Below are 16,664 nucleotides of genomic sequence, written 5' to 3'. Positions count from 1 at the left end.
GGGAAACTAAGGCCAAGGGGCTTGGGAGCGAAGCCTGCGGTCAGCAGGCAGGTGCGATCAGTCAGCGGCTCCCCCTCTCTGTTGCTGCCCGTGGGACAGCTGCTTAATATATTTTTCTCCAAAGCTGAATAAATGGGTCTTTACAGAAACTCGTTAGGGGGGTAAACCACAGATGAAAAATCAAACACTTAGAGAAATCATTTAACGTTTGTGTTTATACTGTACATGAAAATCCTAGCTTGCTTGGGATTGGAGCTCTTACACAATTTATGGCCACAAAACCAAATCCCAATGCAACGTGCTGTTAAGTTCTGCAGGTCCCCGAGGCGCCCGGCTTATATTCCGTCCTCCACTGAGGAGAGTGAATGGCAGGGCGGGGTTGGGAAGAGACGGGCGCCTTCCCGGGAGCCCGAGCGGGGAAGCGGGAAGGGCGACGCGGCACGGGCGGAGGACAGCGAGGTGGTTTATGACGGAAGGATTGTAATTTATTTTGACACTGATCATGTATTATTCAGCTGGAGTAAAAATAAACCTTATTAGCCGGGAAAATAGATCCTCTTCCTCAGCCCGCGCTACGCCAACTGCAGCTTAATAGCGACGGTCTGGACGGGAGTGGCATTTGCTCAAACGTCTTATCGGCACTCGAAGAATCAGATCCCTCCTGGGAAGAGATTTGCAAACACGCGAACGTGTCTACATAAGACAGGTCATCTCTCTTTCCACCTCGCCTCCCTCCCCACCGCGCCCTGCAACGGAGCCCGCGCGGCGGTGCTGCGGGTCAGGTCCCGGCGGAGACGCCGTGCTCGGCTCTGCGGGGCCGGGACCTGGCCGGTGGTGCCCTTGGGGCCATTCACCCACCCACTTATTCTTTCATTCATTCGTTCATTTCTCTACTCCACACCTCCTGCAGGCCGGGCACCTTCCTACAACCCCTCAGCATCCTCTCAGCTCTGAAGCAGGCGGGGCTGGGCTCGAAGTTGCAGGTGACAGAGATGAGGCTTCGAGGCATGTGAGCCGTGTGCACATGAGCCTGGGACCTGCAGCCCCGACCGTCCCTCTTGCTGATTCCCTTGTAGTGGGTTGAACAGTGTCCCCCCAAATTCACATCTACCGGGAACCTCAGAACGGGATCGTCTTGGCAACAGAGTCTTTGCAGGGGTTGTCAAGTTAAGATGGGGCCACACCAGATCAGGGTGGGCCCTAAGTCCAGTGATGGGTGTCCTCATGAGAAGAGAAACCAGAAGCCCATGGGGAGAAGGTCACGTGATGAAAGAGGCAGGGGTGAGAGGGCTGCACCTGTAAGCCAGGGATGGTTGGTCATCGCCGGAAGACGGAGAGAGAGGGGACAGATTCTCCCTTAAAGCCGCCAGAGGGGACCACATGCTGACACCTTGCTCTCGGAAGTCCAGCCTCCAGACTGAGAAGACGGAGGTCTGCGGGCAGCCCCGGGAAGCAAATGGAGCCGGCGATGTCCTCGGCCACCCCTGCAAAGGCCGGAGGGAAGCAGTGGGACCCGAGGGCTGGCAGTTCTCGGGGTGGGGATCTGCTGGGTGGGACCCTGCCAGCCTGCAGTGTCCAGCTTCAGGGTCCAGCCTCAGGACCCAGGACAGTGGCCGAGTGGGGCTGGACTCAGCCCAGCTGGTCCCATCCCCGAGGACCAGCTCTGCAGAGGGAGGTGGGCCAAGCCGGCCAGCAGGACGCTGCCCTGGGCTCCAGGTGCAGTGGACACATGGTGAGTGAAGCAGGCGAGAGGCCCCCTGCCTTCACGAAGCTTCCACCTTGGGGGCCCTGTTCGTGGACCCTAAGACACTCAGTCCTTCATGCGTGAACGTCTCTGAATCAGGATGGGTCTTGATACCACAGGCACCAGCTCACTGTCGCCGTCACCGTGCGGCCCACGTCCTCGTGCCTGCACACGACAGCCCGGGGCACGGTTCTGGGGGCGGCCGTGAGGCATGCAGGCCCCAGAGACAGCAGGCTGTGGGGCAGGTCGGGGGCTCAGCACGCGGTCCCGGGGCAGGAGGCAGAGGCCCGCTCTGCCGTGCTCAGGCGGGCCCCGGGTGGGCTGGGTGCCCCTGCCAGCTCCCAGGCTGCTGACGTGGGTGCAGGCCTCGGGGTCTCCAGCAGAGAAATCAAACAGGGCTGGACTCCGGCACGTGGCAGTTTCAGGAAAACCTGAACCAGTTTATTTTGCTTCTATCTGTCTTTTCATGTGTGCGCAGTCAATAAAAATCTGGGTCTAATTAAGTCCAGAAGAGCTCCTTCAATAAGCGTAAAATAAAAGTTGTAAGTGATAAGAAAGCCTCTTGTCGGTTTAATTGGTGGCGTTTTTTCTTTCTTAGTGGTACATAAAGTAACACAGCATTCTGCCATCGACGGCGCCTTAAATTCAACGAAATATCCTAAGTAAAATATCACATTGAGCCGTGGCCCCACGCCAGGCCCGATTACACACGTGCTCCGTCTTTTAACTCATTTACGTCTGAGGCAGCCCCATAAAGTACCAGTTGCGAAGGAGGGACGTTCACCTAGGCCATTCCGGGGTTTGGGAGGGAGGGTGGGTCCAGGAGGGCCCAGAGAGAGGCTTTTGCAAAGACAAGGGGAGGTGAGGGTCCAGGCCCGTGCCTGGGGAGGGGAGCCTGGTGGACTCGGAGCAGCCTGGGCGTGGGGCCCCTGGTCACCAGAGCACAGTGGACGCCACGCCTCCAAGGTCAGGCTGTGACCAGCGTGAATCAACCAAGTGTCCCCGTTCACCACAGGTTTGTTTTCTATGACTGTGAGTTTGTCTCTGTTTTGTGAATAAGTTCATTTGCCTCAGGTTTTTATTTAATTCATTTATTTAATGGAGGTGCTGGGGACTGAACCCAGGATCCTGTGCATGCTAAGAGGGGCTCTGCCACTGAGCTCTACCCGCCCCACCCCCACGCAGGTTTTTATCTAATGCTCTGGTTAACGTGCTGCTTTGTGCTTAAACATCTCTGAATGTCGCTGCCCTGGAGGGGCTGGCATACGTGTGGTTCTCGTGTTCAGGTGAGGGAGGCATCCAGCCTCCACCTGGTCCCACTGACTGAGGTCGTGGGCAGAGAGGCCCTTTGGGTGGGTGGTGGGGCCGCCCGATGTGTGAGGTGACCAGGAAGCGATGGACAGGGGTCAGGACATCTGGGGTGCCCTGGGACAGGCTGCGGAACGTGAGCGCACCCAGCTGGGCTTTCTGCACAGTGGGAGCAACGACACCTGCTGGGAGGACCCCAGCGGGAGGTCACGTGACTGCAGGAGGAGGCTGTGCAAACTGGGCTCCTATGGCGGACGGGTGGGCAGATCCAAGAGATTCCATGCTCGTCCTGCACCAGCAGTAAGCCGGCCCCGGGCTGGAGTCTCATCTTCGTCTTGTCTCCGAGCTCTGATGGCCCCAGAGACCTGCGCTCTCCCCACCCATCCGACTGAACGGCTGCAGACTGGAGGTTACAGTGACCTCCTCCTCGGATGTGATTAATTTGCTAGAGAGGCTCCCAAAACTTAGAGAAACATTCTATTTATAGAGGACCAGTTTGTTATAAAGGAATACAACTCAGGAACAGCCAGACGGAAGAGATGAGCAGGGCAGGAGAAGGGGCTCGGAGCCTCCAGGTGGGCCACTCCCCCAGATCCGAAGGGCTCACCAGCCCGGACGCTTTCTCAGCCCCGGAGCTTTCATTGCACAGGCGTGACTGAGTAGCTCCCTGGCCGCTGGGGACGGGTTCATCCTCCACCCCCGCGCCCCTCCCGGACGGGACTGACAGTTCCAGCCCTCTAATCACCTGGATGGCTCCCCTGGCGTCCGGCCGCCATCCTTCAGTGCTTCCTGAAAGTCACCTCATTAAGAGAAGGCAAGACACCTCTGTCGCTCTCATCACTTAGGAAATTCCAAGGGTGTTGAGGAGCTCCGTGCCAGGGCCTGGGATGAAGACCAAGCACACATCTCTTACCGCAAATCACGGCACCGCAGCCACGCGTAAAAAGCGCCTCGGGAACACGTCCAGGCAGCGCTTTAACTGGGGGACAAGGGTGCGGTCTCATTGGCTGCGGCCACTGTGAGGACAGCCTGAAGGACTCAGTGGCAGGGCAGGCAGGACACGGCGGCCTGGGCCGGGCATCAGAGTGACCGGTCAGGTTTGAGAACGCAGATCCCCGGGCCTCTCCCCGGACGTCCAGGGCAGCAGGGCCAGCAGGGGCCCAGGGAGCTGCGTGTCCTACGGGCTCCCAGGTGATTCTGCGCGCCGGCCGGCGGGGTTTGGGGAGCTCTGGTCCTGCTGCCGGCGGCACCTGGCCACTCTGACCCCTTCCCCGCCCCGGGTTTGGGTCCAGAACCTGCCTGGGAGGGCTTGTCAGAGGCTGTCACTCGTCTTTCACGTAAACCACCAGGAGCAAAACACACTTAAAGAAATTTCTTGTTATCCCCTTGGCTTATTTTTTTCTTTTGGAAGCGAGCTGGCAGTGGAGATGATAAAGCTGGGGAGAGAGGCATCTGGAAGAAGCAAGGTATTAAAACCCTCAGTCTAATTCAGATGGATAACCGCGTTTAAGAGGCCGGCCTTCCAGGCGGTAACTGAGTTACACTCTCAGCAGCAGAGCCCTCCGCCTCCGTCCCGGCCGGGCGTGGAGAGGCGGAGAGACTGATGCCGCAGCCAGGGCCGCCTCGGGCGTCTCTGGGACGCCAATTGTCCACCGCTCTCCTGGGCCATTTGGCTTCACAGGCATGGATGGGGACCTCAGAGAAGAGGTGGGGCCCGGCAGGCGCTCCGCCTCTCTGCTGTCTAAGCAACAGGGCGGGGCAGTCCCTCTGGTCCTTCTGGAAACTCCTCCCTGTGGGGGGCTGGGATGCTTCTCCATCGCCCCCTCCCCAGGGCTCTTGGCGGCAGCCATCTGTCGCACTGACCGGCCTCTCTGGTGCATTCCGTCACTCCCCGGGCATCTATTTAGACAGAGTCTCCCCTCTGTCTGGATTACCCTCCCTGGATGGCCCTGCTCTTCCATCCAGGTTTGCAGGGCGACTTGTCCTCTAACTTCCGCCAGCGGGGACCCCATCAGCTCCTCTGCCCTCCCTGGGCCATGTATGCCCCTTCTGCTCAGTGGGGTGGGTACCATGGTGCTGAGGTGCCCTGGCCACCAAAATTGTTGAGACTCATGGTATATTAAAAATTGGAAAAGAAAGGAGAACGTTACCACTTAACAGGGCTTTGCTATTCTAGACCCAGTTTTAAATGCATCGTGTAGATGAACATATTTGATCCCCGTGCTAATGCTATGACGCAGGGGGTTTTAGCATCACCATTTTGAAACCAAGAAAGAAAGACACAAAACAGGCCTTAAGAATTAAAAAACCACAAAGCACAAAAAGGATATTATGCTATCATAAATAAAGAAGACGCATTCATCACACACATATATGTGCCTAACTACATAGCTTCAAAAAAAAATCAAGCAATACTAACAGACATCCAGGGAGAAATTTCAATGGAGTTTTTAATGATAGATCAAGCGGACAAAAGAAAGCAGAGACAGTGAAGTCCTGAGAAGACAGTGATTAAGCTGGAGCTGTAAGGCGGGCGGGGAGCAGTGCAGGCAACAGACGGAGGGCGGGCCGTCCCCCCGCACACGGAGACGCACGTGGGAGGCCATGAGGGAGGGAGTCTCACTCTGCTTCTGAGAATTAATGTAAAATAAGCTACATTCTGTAACCACAAACAAAGGACATTCAAATTAGCAAAATAATAGTTTTTTAGAAACCCCGATTGTGGGGCAACTAATAAACACGTCTCTGAATAACTCATGGAAACAATCAAGGAAAGTAAGAAAGACGCGGGATAAGTGACAGAAGAACTTCACGTGTCCAAGTCAGCAGGACAAAGCCGAAGCCGCTCTTGGAGAGAAGCTGAGAGTCCTTTCTGAGTTTATCAGGAAGCAACAGATGTTAACAATTAAAAAGCCGGGAACTGGTCCTGAGCTGTTGGAAAAAGAGCAAGACAGTGACCCTGCGCCATGCACCCCCGCCTCCCTCCCAAAGCAAGGAAGGGACTGAAAAAGGGAAAGGCAGAAATCAAGGGAATAGAAAAAAACCTGTCGAGTGCATGCCCCGAACCACAATCTAGTTAGAAAAAATTGACACGCTAGACTTCTCGGAAGACCAATCAAGAAGAAGACTGAGAAGCGGAAAATAAGTAAGATAAGAAATTAGGGTCATGAACAGGAATATTTTACTAAACTTGAGACTTCAATGGAATGGATAAATTCTTATAAAAATATAAAATTCAAAAGCTGGTATGAGATAAAACAGACAACTTGAACAGACAGATGCATGTTCAGGACGTTAGATGGTAGCCACCAACTTCCTTCACCAAACAAACAAAAAACCCCCAAAGTCCACAAAATTTTTTGAGAGATTTCTACAATGTTTTCTAGGAACAGTAATTCCTCTGTTTTATACATGATATGTGGGAAGTAGCAAATGAGTGAAATTTGCCTGGCTCATTTTGTGAGGCTGGTATAATCTGCATTTCATAATCAAATAAGGCTAATACGAGTGGAAGAAATTACAGGCTCATTTGATTTATGAACAAAGTTGCAGAAATCCTAAGTAAATTATTAATTACCTGGATCAAATAGTGTATTAAAAAAATGACACATGATGAAGTAGGACTTATCCAGGAACACCTGAACATCTCTCACTGTAGTTCATTAGAGCAGCAGGCGAAAGAAAATATATCATGGTTGTATCTTAATCAACGTAAAAAAAGCATTTATTTGATAAAGCTCAGTGCCTCTTTGTAGTAAGATACGGAAAGAAAAACCCCCAAACCCAACCCTGAATCTCTACTTAATGCCACACAGATTCCTGGGTTCTGGGTGGGTCCACGTAGCAGGGAAAGCAGAAGTTAAACAGAATGCAGAAAAAAAAAATCTGTGGCTTTGGAGCAGGGATGCCTTAAATAACAGTTCAGAACCACAAGCCGTAAGCAGCAAATCGATACATTTCATTTCATCAGGGTTGGAGAGTTTTGTTCAGTGAGAGACAACAGGAACAAAGTTGATACGCAGCTGAGCAAAGGAGAAAAGACAGTTGCCAACGTTAAAAACTGACCAGGGGTTAAGACCTAGAATTTACAAGGAGCTGAGAATCGTTAAGTTGAGGACCGCAACCCCAGCGGAAGAATGGGCAAGGCGGATGAAGGGAATATTGGAAGAGAGGAGACCCCAAGGCTAATAAGCATAAAAAGAAAAGCTCAAAGTTATTAATCATCACACTCTTAAAAATTAGGGCAAGATACCACCTTACGTCCACGGGAAACGCCTGCAAAGGGGTTAAGCCAAATGTTGGTGTGGACGTGGGTTGCCGCTGGATGTGATGCTACAGCCATGGGGGGACCGTAGCCGCCAACTCTGCATCTGCACATCTCGGGACCCAGCAGCTTTGCCGCTGCGTATCCAGCCCAGAGACGTTCTCAGGGACCCGCACAAGTGTCCTCTGGGGTGGGTGTACGGCGGGAGAGCACCCTGGGTGCCCGGCCGTCAGAGGGAGGGCACAAGGTGATATTCTGCAGATGCACACCGTGCAGGGCTGGGCAGGCAACAGAAACGCAGACTGGATGTGCACAGAGGAACACGATGGCCTTAAAAGGGAGACCTGTGACACAGCATCACTCACACAAACGAGATGCACACGCCGATTTTGTAAGAACACCAACGTACAGGAAACTATGTTGTGAGCAAAGCAAAATTGTTGCCTCTGGGGCGAGGGCATGGGAATTAAAGGGAGTCAGTGCCCAGGCACTAAGGAGCGGTGGGGCCTTGCATAGATCGGGGATGAAGACATGCTGCCAGGTGATGAAGGGGTTGAATGCACCCTCTGCACCCGAGGTCTCTTCGTTTGCTTGTCCGGGGACTTGGAGAGAGACACGGCCCCTGCGAAGCGGTGGCCGCCCCCACATCCTTAACTGCGGCGCTGTGACACCCCTCTGGGGAGACGGGCCATGTTTCAGTTCCACACCGAGCATTCCGCGAGTTCCTGCCAGACTCGGGCATTGGAACGGCTCCTGGCTAGAAACCAGGAGCGTCACTGTGTGCACGTCTGTACAGACAGACGTGGACGCACACAAACGCGGGCGCGCCTCCCTCAGCTTGGGGATGGGGTGGGCAGGATTCAGAGGTCTTGCTCCTTTTTTTTTTGTGCTGAGATGAGATAACCTGGTTAAATTCTCTTATTAAATTTAGTCTCTTTGATCAAGCCTATCAAATCCCAAGATGAATTATTGAAATGGGGGCTTGCCTCCGATCATTCAGACAGCTGCATCCAGCTGTGGGGCTGCCCTAAATTAAACACACAGGTGCCGCCAGGCCTTATTTTCCTTTCAAAGGTCACCAGCTCTCCTTCACGCCGGCAGCGATATCTTCCATCTCTGCTTCCCGCCAAGGTTTCATTTCTCTGGGAGCCGCAGGCTCACTGATGCACACTAATTATCCAAAAAGCATCTTTGCAAATGATGAATTTCTGGTTAGGGCCTCGCGCAGGGATGGCATCTGCCTTGGGCTGAAAGAATGTTTGCAGAGCGACTTGAAAGGCGTTGGCAGGTGAATGGTGGGCCGAGAGCTGGGCGTGTGGAAAGATGCCACGTCCATGCTCTTCTCCTGCTGGGATGCCCCACTGCTGGCCCAGGGGAGGCTCTCTTAGGTGGATTATTGCTGTGGGTCCGCGGCAGCCAGAGCGTGACACCCAGCATCTCAGGGACAGCCAGGGCCTCTGTTCCAGTCGGTCCACAATGCCTCCCTGAGCTGAGAAGAAACCAGAGGCAGGAAGAAGCTGGAGCAGCGGGAAGCTGGAGCAAGGGTGGTGTCGGGCCAGTTGCTCATGTCCTTTGCAACAGTCCTGGGGCCACAGCCAGCCGGTCCTAGGCTTCCTCTGCCCATCCTTGAGGGCCCCCCACCCTCCCAACTAGACACCCTGGTGTCTTCCCGCAGTCCCCGTGTGTGCCTTCCAGGAACATCTCCCACCATCTCCCCCACTGCAGGCCCCCCCCCAAACAGGCGTGTTGTTGCACGGCCGGCTGCCAGTGCCCTCTTCCACCCCCGTCACCCACGCGCACCAGCCAGCACGGTCGGACGGGCTCGCGCTGCCCCGTGCCGGTCACTAGCGGTCCAGGTCACCCGGCCCTCCCCTCCCGCCTTCTTCTTCCCGAATCTCACCTCCCTTCCGGACTCTGGCCAGATCCCTCAGCCTGAACAGCTCCACCGCTTGCACGACTGTCCGTCACTGAGTCTACGTGTCCTGAACTTTCTTTCTTTCCTTTTTTAATTGTGAAAATCCTGGTTTTCCAAACCTGACCTCTCCTTCCCCGTGACTTCAAATGTATCTCTATGCCAATAACTCCGAAATGGAGAGCTTGTCACAGACGGCCAGCCTCTCCTCGGAGAGCCGGCCTCCAGCGCAGGGGTGCCAGCCTGGCCTCTCCCTGGGGGGGGGTCTCCTAAGAGCCCTAAATGCAACAGATCCAACCGAACTTTGGCTCCCCCCACCTGTCCCTCCCCGTCTTCCCATCACCGGAAGTTGTGCCTGCATCACTGTAGCTGCGCAGGGACCCCCTGGGCTCCTGCCACGTCTGACCCTCTCTGTTCAACCTTCTTCACATGTCGAGGTCTAAATAGTCAGGACAGGAGGGCGCCTGCCCGCTGCGGCCCCGGCCAGGGTGCTGCCTTGATGGGGTGGCCGTGCGGCCCATCCGTCCAGGTGAGCGGTGGGTCTGACGTCTCCTCTCCAGCACTGCCCCCTCCCCCAGCTCCCCTCTCTCCACAGGGACCTCCCAGCCTCCGCCCGCTCCCTCCTGCCCGCCTCAGCCCTGCTGTGCACGCAGGGCCCACTGGCCCCGGGAGCTCACATGCAGCCTCTTCTCTGCCTCTGTGGCTTCCTGCTGCTCACCCCAGCCTGCAGGTCCTGCGGGGCCGCCCCCTGCCCTTCCCCCTCCCAGGCTACCACATTCCGTATGCCACGTTGTCCTGTGCACCCCCGGTGCCCGACCTGACTTCCCGGGGCTCCTCCCTCTGCCCGCGCGCGGTCCACCGGGGCTGGCTCCCCGCCACCGCAGGTCAGCTCATTGTCCCTCCTCGAGGGAGGGGCTCCCCTGCTGTCACCGCAGCCACCTGCGCGCGGGCTCCCTGGCCAGCGCTTTCGGGTCTCCACTTCTTTTCTGTTCCTGTTTCGTCGGTCACCGCCGTCTCCCTCATCAGACTGTGCGCCCAGCGAGGCAGGGCCTCTACCAGGTCGGTTGGCTCCCTTGGTCGGGGCCTCTGGGCAGGGGCTCAGCCGATGTCAGCGGGGGGGCCTGGGGCGAGCAGGCTCCAGCTGCCCAGAAGCGCGTGGTGGGTGCTCAGGGGCTGGGCGGGTGAGTGGCTCTGGGACAGAGGCTGCTGCTCCTTGGCCCTCGTGGCCCGAGCCGGGGCGGGTGTGGCTTGAGGGTTCGCCTCCTGGTCACGGAGGGCCTCACCTCGGGGGCCGCAGCCCTGCAGACAGTGACTCTGGGCTTGGTGGTGGCCTCCTGGGTGCAGGCAGGAAGTTCAGCTGATCTCCACGGGGGGTGTGCGGTCAAGGAGAGGGGCTCGGGGGCTCATGGGGGGCCTGTGAGCAGAGCCCCCGGGGCAGATCCCCTTCCCCAGCCTTGGCCACGCTCCAGCCTCAGAATGCTGGTGGCGGCCACTCTAGAGAGGGCGAGGTCCTTGGGGGGTAGCTCCTTTGCATCTGGGAAGCTGTGGTGCCCAGTGTAGGTGTGTGTGTGGGGGGAACTGGGAGGCAGCGGAATTTTGCCCTGTCCCCGAGCAGGAGGAGGAACTGTTAAGACACGGCCAGCCCAGGGCGGCTCAGAAGTCACAGGAAATTCCAGCAGAGACAGACGTTGCTGGGGGCGCACTGTGGGGGCAGGTGGGTGCCCCGGAGGGGCCTGGCGCCCCCACGCATCCTGACTTGGCCCAGACGTGTCCTAAGGTGCACACAGGCTCTGGCCCGCTGAGCAGACAGCTGCTGTGAATATAGAGCAGGCCCATCTGGTTCCGATTTCCTGCACATGCTGGGCTGTAACTGGGGAGTTTCCTCCTCGGGCTGGGAAGGCCTTGCTTGCTCCATCCACCAAGACAAAAACTCAAGTTGGTGTTCTTGGAATTTTGAAAGAGCAGCTGGCTCTCAGGCGACGGGGGCCCGGGGTGCTGGGGGTGGGCCCTGGGTGACCAGTGGAAGGAGGCAGGGGAGAACGTGGCCTTAGGGTGCTGAGGGACCGAGGAGGAACGGGAGGAACGGCCCCCACGGGTCACCCTGTGCATCACGGGGACGCAGAGGAGAAGGAAAGCCCTTTGGTGAGGGTGCCCGAACATGAACACGCTCTGGACATATCCTCGCGCGGGAGAGGCGGCTCCACCCGCGCTGGTCCAGCACCCGCCCGGGCTCGGCCAGCTCCTGGCCTCCAGGGTCCTGTGTGGACTCCAGCATCCGCCTGTCTGTGTGCCTGGCAGCCCCGGGCCCCGGGGGGAGGCGGGGGGAGGAGGGACCCCTGCTCCTGGCATCGGCCACGCGCCGACTCCTCCAGCTTGAAATATTAATGCTCTATTGACTTGAGTTTCTGCTGGCATCTCAAATTAATTTCATTTTATTTGGATCATGATGGATTTTAACGTAAAATAACAGCAAACCTTTGCCAACCTCGGGCATTTTAATAAGCAAAAACTTTGATTAAAAATTTTAATAGCCGAGAATGATAAAATGGTGCAGAGTGGGGACAAATTAAGCGTCTGCTGTTCACCGGGAGGCTCATTTCCCTGCCTGGGATGGGGAAATCTGGTTTCTTGCTTTTTCCCAAAGGAACCAAAACAAACAAATTTAAACTCTCTCAAACAAGCTTTTCTCAGAAAATTAACCTCAATTCCTATCTCATGGCTGTCCCATATTTAGCTTTGTCGAGCACACGCCTTGATTCTCCGCAGAGAGGCAGGAAGGGAGGTGGGCTCGGCTCCGTGGCGCTGGTCCAGGCCCACCCGCGTCCGTGACCTGGGGCTGCCATGTAAACCACCACAACTGAAAGGCTCGAAACTACAGATGGTGACTCTCCCACTGTTTGAAAGGGCAGAGGTCCGAAGTCAAGCTGTCCCTGGGGCCACGCTCCCTCTGAGGGCTCTGGGGGGAGACCTCCTCACCTCTTCCAGCTCCGGGGGCTCCAGGAGGCCCTTGGCTCGAGGTCCCACCTCTCCAGTCTCTGCCTCCATCATCAAGTTTCCCGCTTCTCTCTGTCTCTCCTCCATGTCTTGGAAGGGCATTTGTCAGTGGAAAGAGGGCCCACCTGGAGAATCCAGGATGACCTCATCTTGAGACCCTTAACCTAGTCACAGCTGCAAAGTGAGGCCACGTTTTCCACATCAGGTCACAGTCACAGGTTGCAGGGATTAGGACTTGGACGTGCCACTTTGAGGCCACCGATCAATTCTCACCCCACCCTGGGAGGAGGGTCCCTGATGAAGACACAGAGCATCTTTGGTCCAGGGAGAAGGAAGCACGACCTGAAGTGGTGCTGAAAGGGAGGGCACTGACCCCGCACACCCCGTCCCCAGCTGTCTGGAGAGCTGGATAGAATGTCTGTGTCCCCCAACATCTGTCTCTTGAAGCCCTAACTCCAACGTGATGGCATTTGAAAATGAGGCCTTTGGGAGGCGACGGGGGTTCGATGAGGTCATGAGGGTGGGGGTCCCATGATGGGATTAGTGCCCTGATAAAAAGAGACACCAGAGAGCCCCCCCGCCCCCGCTGTCCCTCTGCAAAACAGGAGGTGGGTCTCACCGGGAACCAAATTTACTGTTACCTTGATCTTGGACTTCCAGCCTCCAGAGCTGGGAGACGTGAATGTCTGTTCCTTAAACCACACACTCCATGCGTTTCGTTATAGAAACTGGAGCTGACTGAGACAGTGAGGCCGGCTTTCTTGGCAATTTGGTTCTCAATATCAACCTGCCTGTCCATCTGTCTATTTATCTATCGCAAGGCCTTGAAAATGCGTGCATCTTTGACCCAGAAACCCCTCTCCTAGGAATTTATTTACCCTAAAGGCGTGCTCAGAGACAGGCACCGAGATTTCTGCCCTGGGCGCTGGTCACAGCGCGGTCTTTAATACTGGAAAATAAACAACTGAAATGTCCAAACTAGGACAGTGGTCACATAGATGAATCCTTGGGCAGCCATGACATCGCAGGCTATTTAATGACGCGGTCGAAGCCCGCATTGCACCACGAAAGAAGAGTTACAAAGGAGGACAGAGAAGAGGACGCCAGTTTAGCAGAGGAGGCAGCCCACACACAGGTGGCCGGGAGTGAGGACGCCGGCGCTGGGCCGCCGCTCGGACAGGGAGTTCACAGGCAATCTCTGTAAGTCCGAGCTTTCTCTCTTTTCTACTTTTTGACAAGCTTTTGGGGCCTGATTCAGGCCTGGGATACAGCGAGGTGGTTTTTGGCCCCCAAAGAGCTTCCAGTTCAGGCGGGAAGAAGGAAGACATGAGCAAATATGTATGGTGCCACGCAGTAGTGAGAAAACAGGCCACGAGCAAAGTCACACGTGGCAAGGAGGCTTAGGGGGGCTGGGAAGGAGGTGGGAGAGAAGGCGCTCCCAGCAGAGGGGACGTTTGAGCAACGCCTGGGTGGTGGGAGCAGGTGTCGTACTGAGACTGGGGTCTGGGGGAGGCTGGGAGCGGCTGAGGACAGCACGTCTGCTTTCCCTTGGGGTTTGGGCTTCTCCTTGGGGGCCACGGGGAACCACTGAGTTTCTAAGCACGGACGTGACTTTGGGGAGCTCATCGCGGTGACGTGGAGGGTGGCCTCAAGAGGTGTGATCCTGGAAGCAGGGCCACCAGACGGGAGGCTGGGCATTGGTCCCGCACCTTCCTCCCTCCCCCTGGACCAGAGCTGCTCCTCCATTGTGCCATGTGCCCACCTTGGGGCACCAGGGGCATTTTCATCTGAAGTGAATTCAAAATCTCCGGCTCTGCTTCCTGCCGGGGGCCGCCCTGGCCCTGGCGCCCTGGCCCTGGCTGTCGTCCAGGTGTGAGCCCACGTCTTGCTGTCGCCCCTGATGCGTTTAAGTCTGCAGGGCTCCGGGGAGGAGCGGCACGCGCCTCCTGTTCCCCATGGAGACAGAAACCCGTCACACTCTCGCTTGCTGTCATAACACACACAGCTGGAGCGCCGCACATCCGAGATCTGGGGAGAGACGGAGATACTTCTGCCGAGTCTCTGAAAAACCCTCCGAAGTCCAGCAAGTGGGATCGGGGACCTTGTGAAGGGAAATCGTCCTCAGCCCTTGTTGGGAAAATCGTTTCCCTGCGAGTGAACGAACCTGCATCCTGCCCTTTACTCCGTTGCCTCAGCCAGACGGGCGTGGGCAGAGAAGAAAGTATGAGAAAGGAGCCTAATCAGACTGGAGCCTGGCCTTGGGGACAGCCGACGGGGGGCCTTCAGGCGCGGCCTGGAGGGGACGCGGCCCCACGCCGCCTGGAGAGCGCGGGCCGGTGGCGAAGAGGCAGGGCAAGGTTCAGCCAGTTTGGCGCCTGGTTTTTACCTTCCTGCCGTGTTTGTGCCCCACGGATCTTTCCAAAGGGCTCGTGGATGCTCTGGGGACCCCCATCCATACTGCACCTCCAGGAGTGCCCGAGGGTGAGGCGAACTGAGCCTAGAAGGACCGTACCTTAGGGTGTCGGTGGAGCTGGCGCAGCATCCTGGGCCCGGGCACGCGCGTCCACAGGGGACCCCCGTCCCGCGGTGTGTCGACCTGACCATGTGCCGTGTGCCTGGAGAGCCCGCCTGGGGGCTTGGGTGAGGATGGGTCGCTGGTCTGGGCAGTTGGTTTGTTCATCTTCCTCCCGGCCCCGGGGCCCGTCCTGGGGCAGCCCTTCCCCCTGGCCTGGCCTGAAATGTCTCTCCATCAACCTGGCCAAGGCCGTGGGCCACCTGCCCTCCCACATTAGGGGCAAGAGCCGACTTCACTGCTGTCTCTCCAGGAACAGCAGCAGCTCCGGAAGGTCGACCTCGAAGGTTCCCATGAGGTGAGCCCCTCCAGTCCCCAAGCCAGCCTGTGAACCAGTGAAGGACCCCTGTCTGAGAGCGGTCCCAGCTGACCGTCGGGGCACTGGGCGTCCTCCTCCGGACTGGCCGAGGGCCCGTGCAGGTGCCCAAAGGACGAGCCAGTGAGATGGGAGGAAAGTGTCCAAAGTCTGGAGGTGGGGTTTTTCTCACAGGAGAGAAAAAAATGTTTAATTCATCCCTTCTTTAATAAGAAACTATTTTAAAATTAACATAGCAAAATAGACTTAATTCCTAGATTGGGACCCGCAAAGTGGAGGCCACCCCTGTGGCCCAGACTGTCAAAAATCTAAACTTAATCAGCCTGCGCTTAGGGACACGGCCGCGGCAGTCCTCCAGCTCCGCTTAGCTGGCTCCCCTGACCTGCAGATCAGCTCCTGCAGCTGATGGGCCGACCCCGGCCTCCGGCCAGCCGCGTCCTGCCCCAAGGTGCCCCTCGGACCCTCTACAGAAGTGGCTGTCGCCCACGCTCCCCTGGGAGGGTCTCGCTGCTCCCGGGGCTCAGCACCCCCAACCCAAGGACTGTTTCTCTTTGAATAAAGGACGTCAAACTCGTTACTGAAGTGCCTTAATTTTGTCTCCGACACTTCATTCTGGTGAACCGGCCCATGAATTTTTACACATGTGCAAGTTCATGCACCCACTGCCTTGAGCAGGACACAGAAGGCATGCCGCCCTTGCGTGGTTCCCCCCCCCACCGCGCCCACCCCCGGTCCCCACAGATCTGGCCTCTCTGGGGGATTATTATGTAAACGGAGTCCAGCAGTCTGCGGCCCCTTGAGACTGGCTTCTTTCACTGACTTTGAGTGACTTTGAGATCCAGCCAAGCTGCTTTGTGTGACTGCCGTTCACTCCTTTTCACCGCCGACCAGTCCTCCACGGGGTGGCTAAGCCACAGTCAGCCATTCACCCGGTGAAGGGCATCTGGGTCTTAAGCAGAGCTGCCTGAATATCTGTGTGCAGGTCTTCGTGCAAGCCTGAATGTTTCCTTCTCCAGGGCAAGTGCCCAGGAGAGCGGCTGCTGCGTCCTAATGTTGGCGCTTGCTTAACTTCATAAGAAACTGCCACGCTGTCTTCCTGAGTGGCTGTGCCATCTTGCATCCCCACAACAACGCACGTGGGGGCCGGCTGCTCCGCGTCCCCGTGACCGTTTCTTGTTGCCCGTGTTTTCGCTTTGGCCCTTCCAGCAGGTGTGCAGTGGCATCTCACTGGGGCTTTAACTTGCATTTTCCTAGTGACGAATGACGTCGAGCACCTCTTCCTTCACTTGCTTGCCTCCCAGGCGGCCTCCTTGGTGAAATATCTGTGTAAGACAGTCGCCCATGTTTTGAGAATTCTTTATATATTTTGGATACAAATGTTTTGCTGGATTTGTGATTTATACATATTTCCTCCAGTCTGTGGCTTCTTTCTTTTTTTTTTTCCAGTGTTTCTAGATTCCCCTTGCACTGTATTTATTTATTTTTTTGTGGCTTCTTTCTTTATTCTCTCAAAAGCACCTTTTAGAGAGCAAAGGCTTCGAGTTTGATGAAGCC

This window comes from Vicugna pacos, chromosome 13 (assembly GCF_048564905.1).
Source record: "Vicugna pacos chromosome 13, VicPac4, whole genome shotgun sequence".
Lineage (NCBI taxonomy): Eukaryota > Metazoa > Chordata > Mammalia > Artiodactyla > Camelidae > Vicugna > Vicugna pacos.
This window is presented reverse-complemented; position numbering follows the sequence as displayed.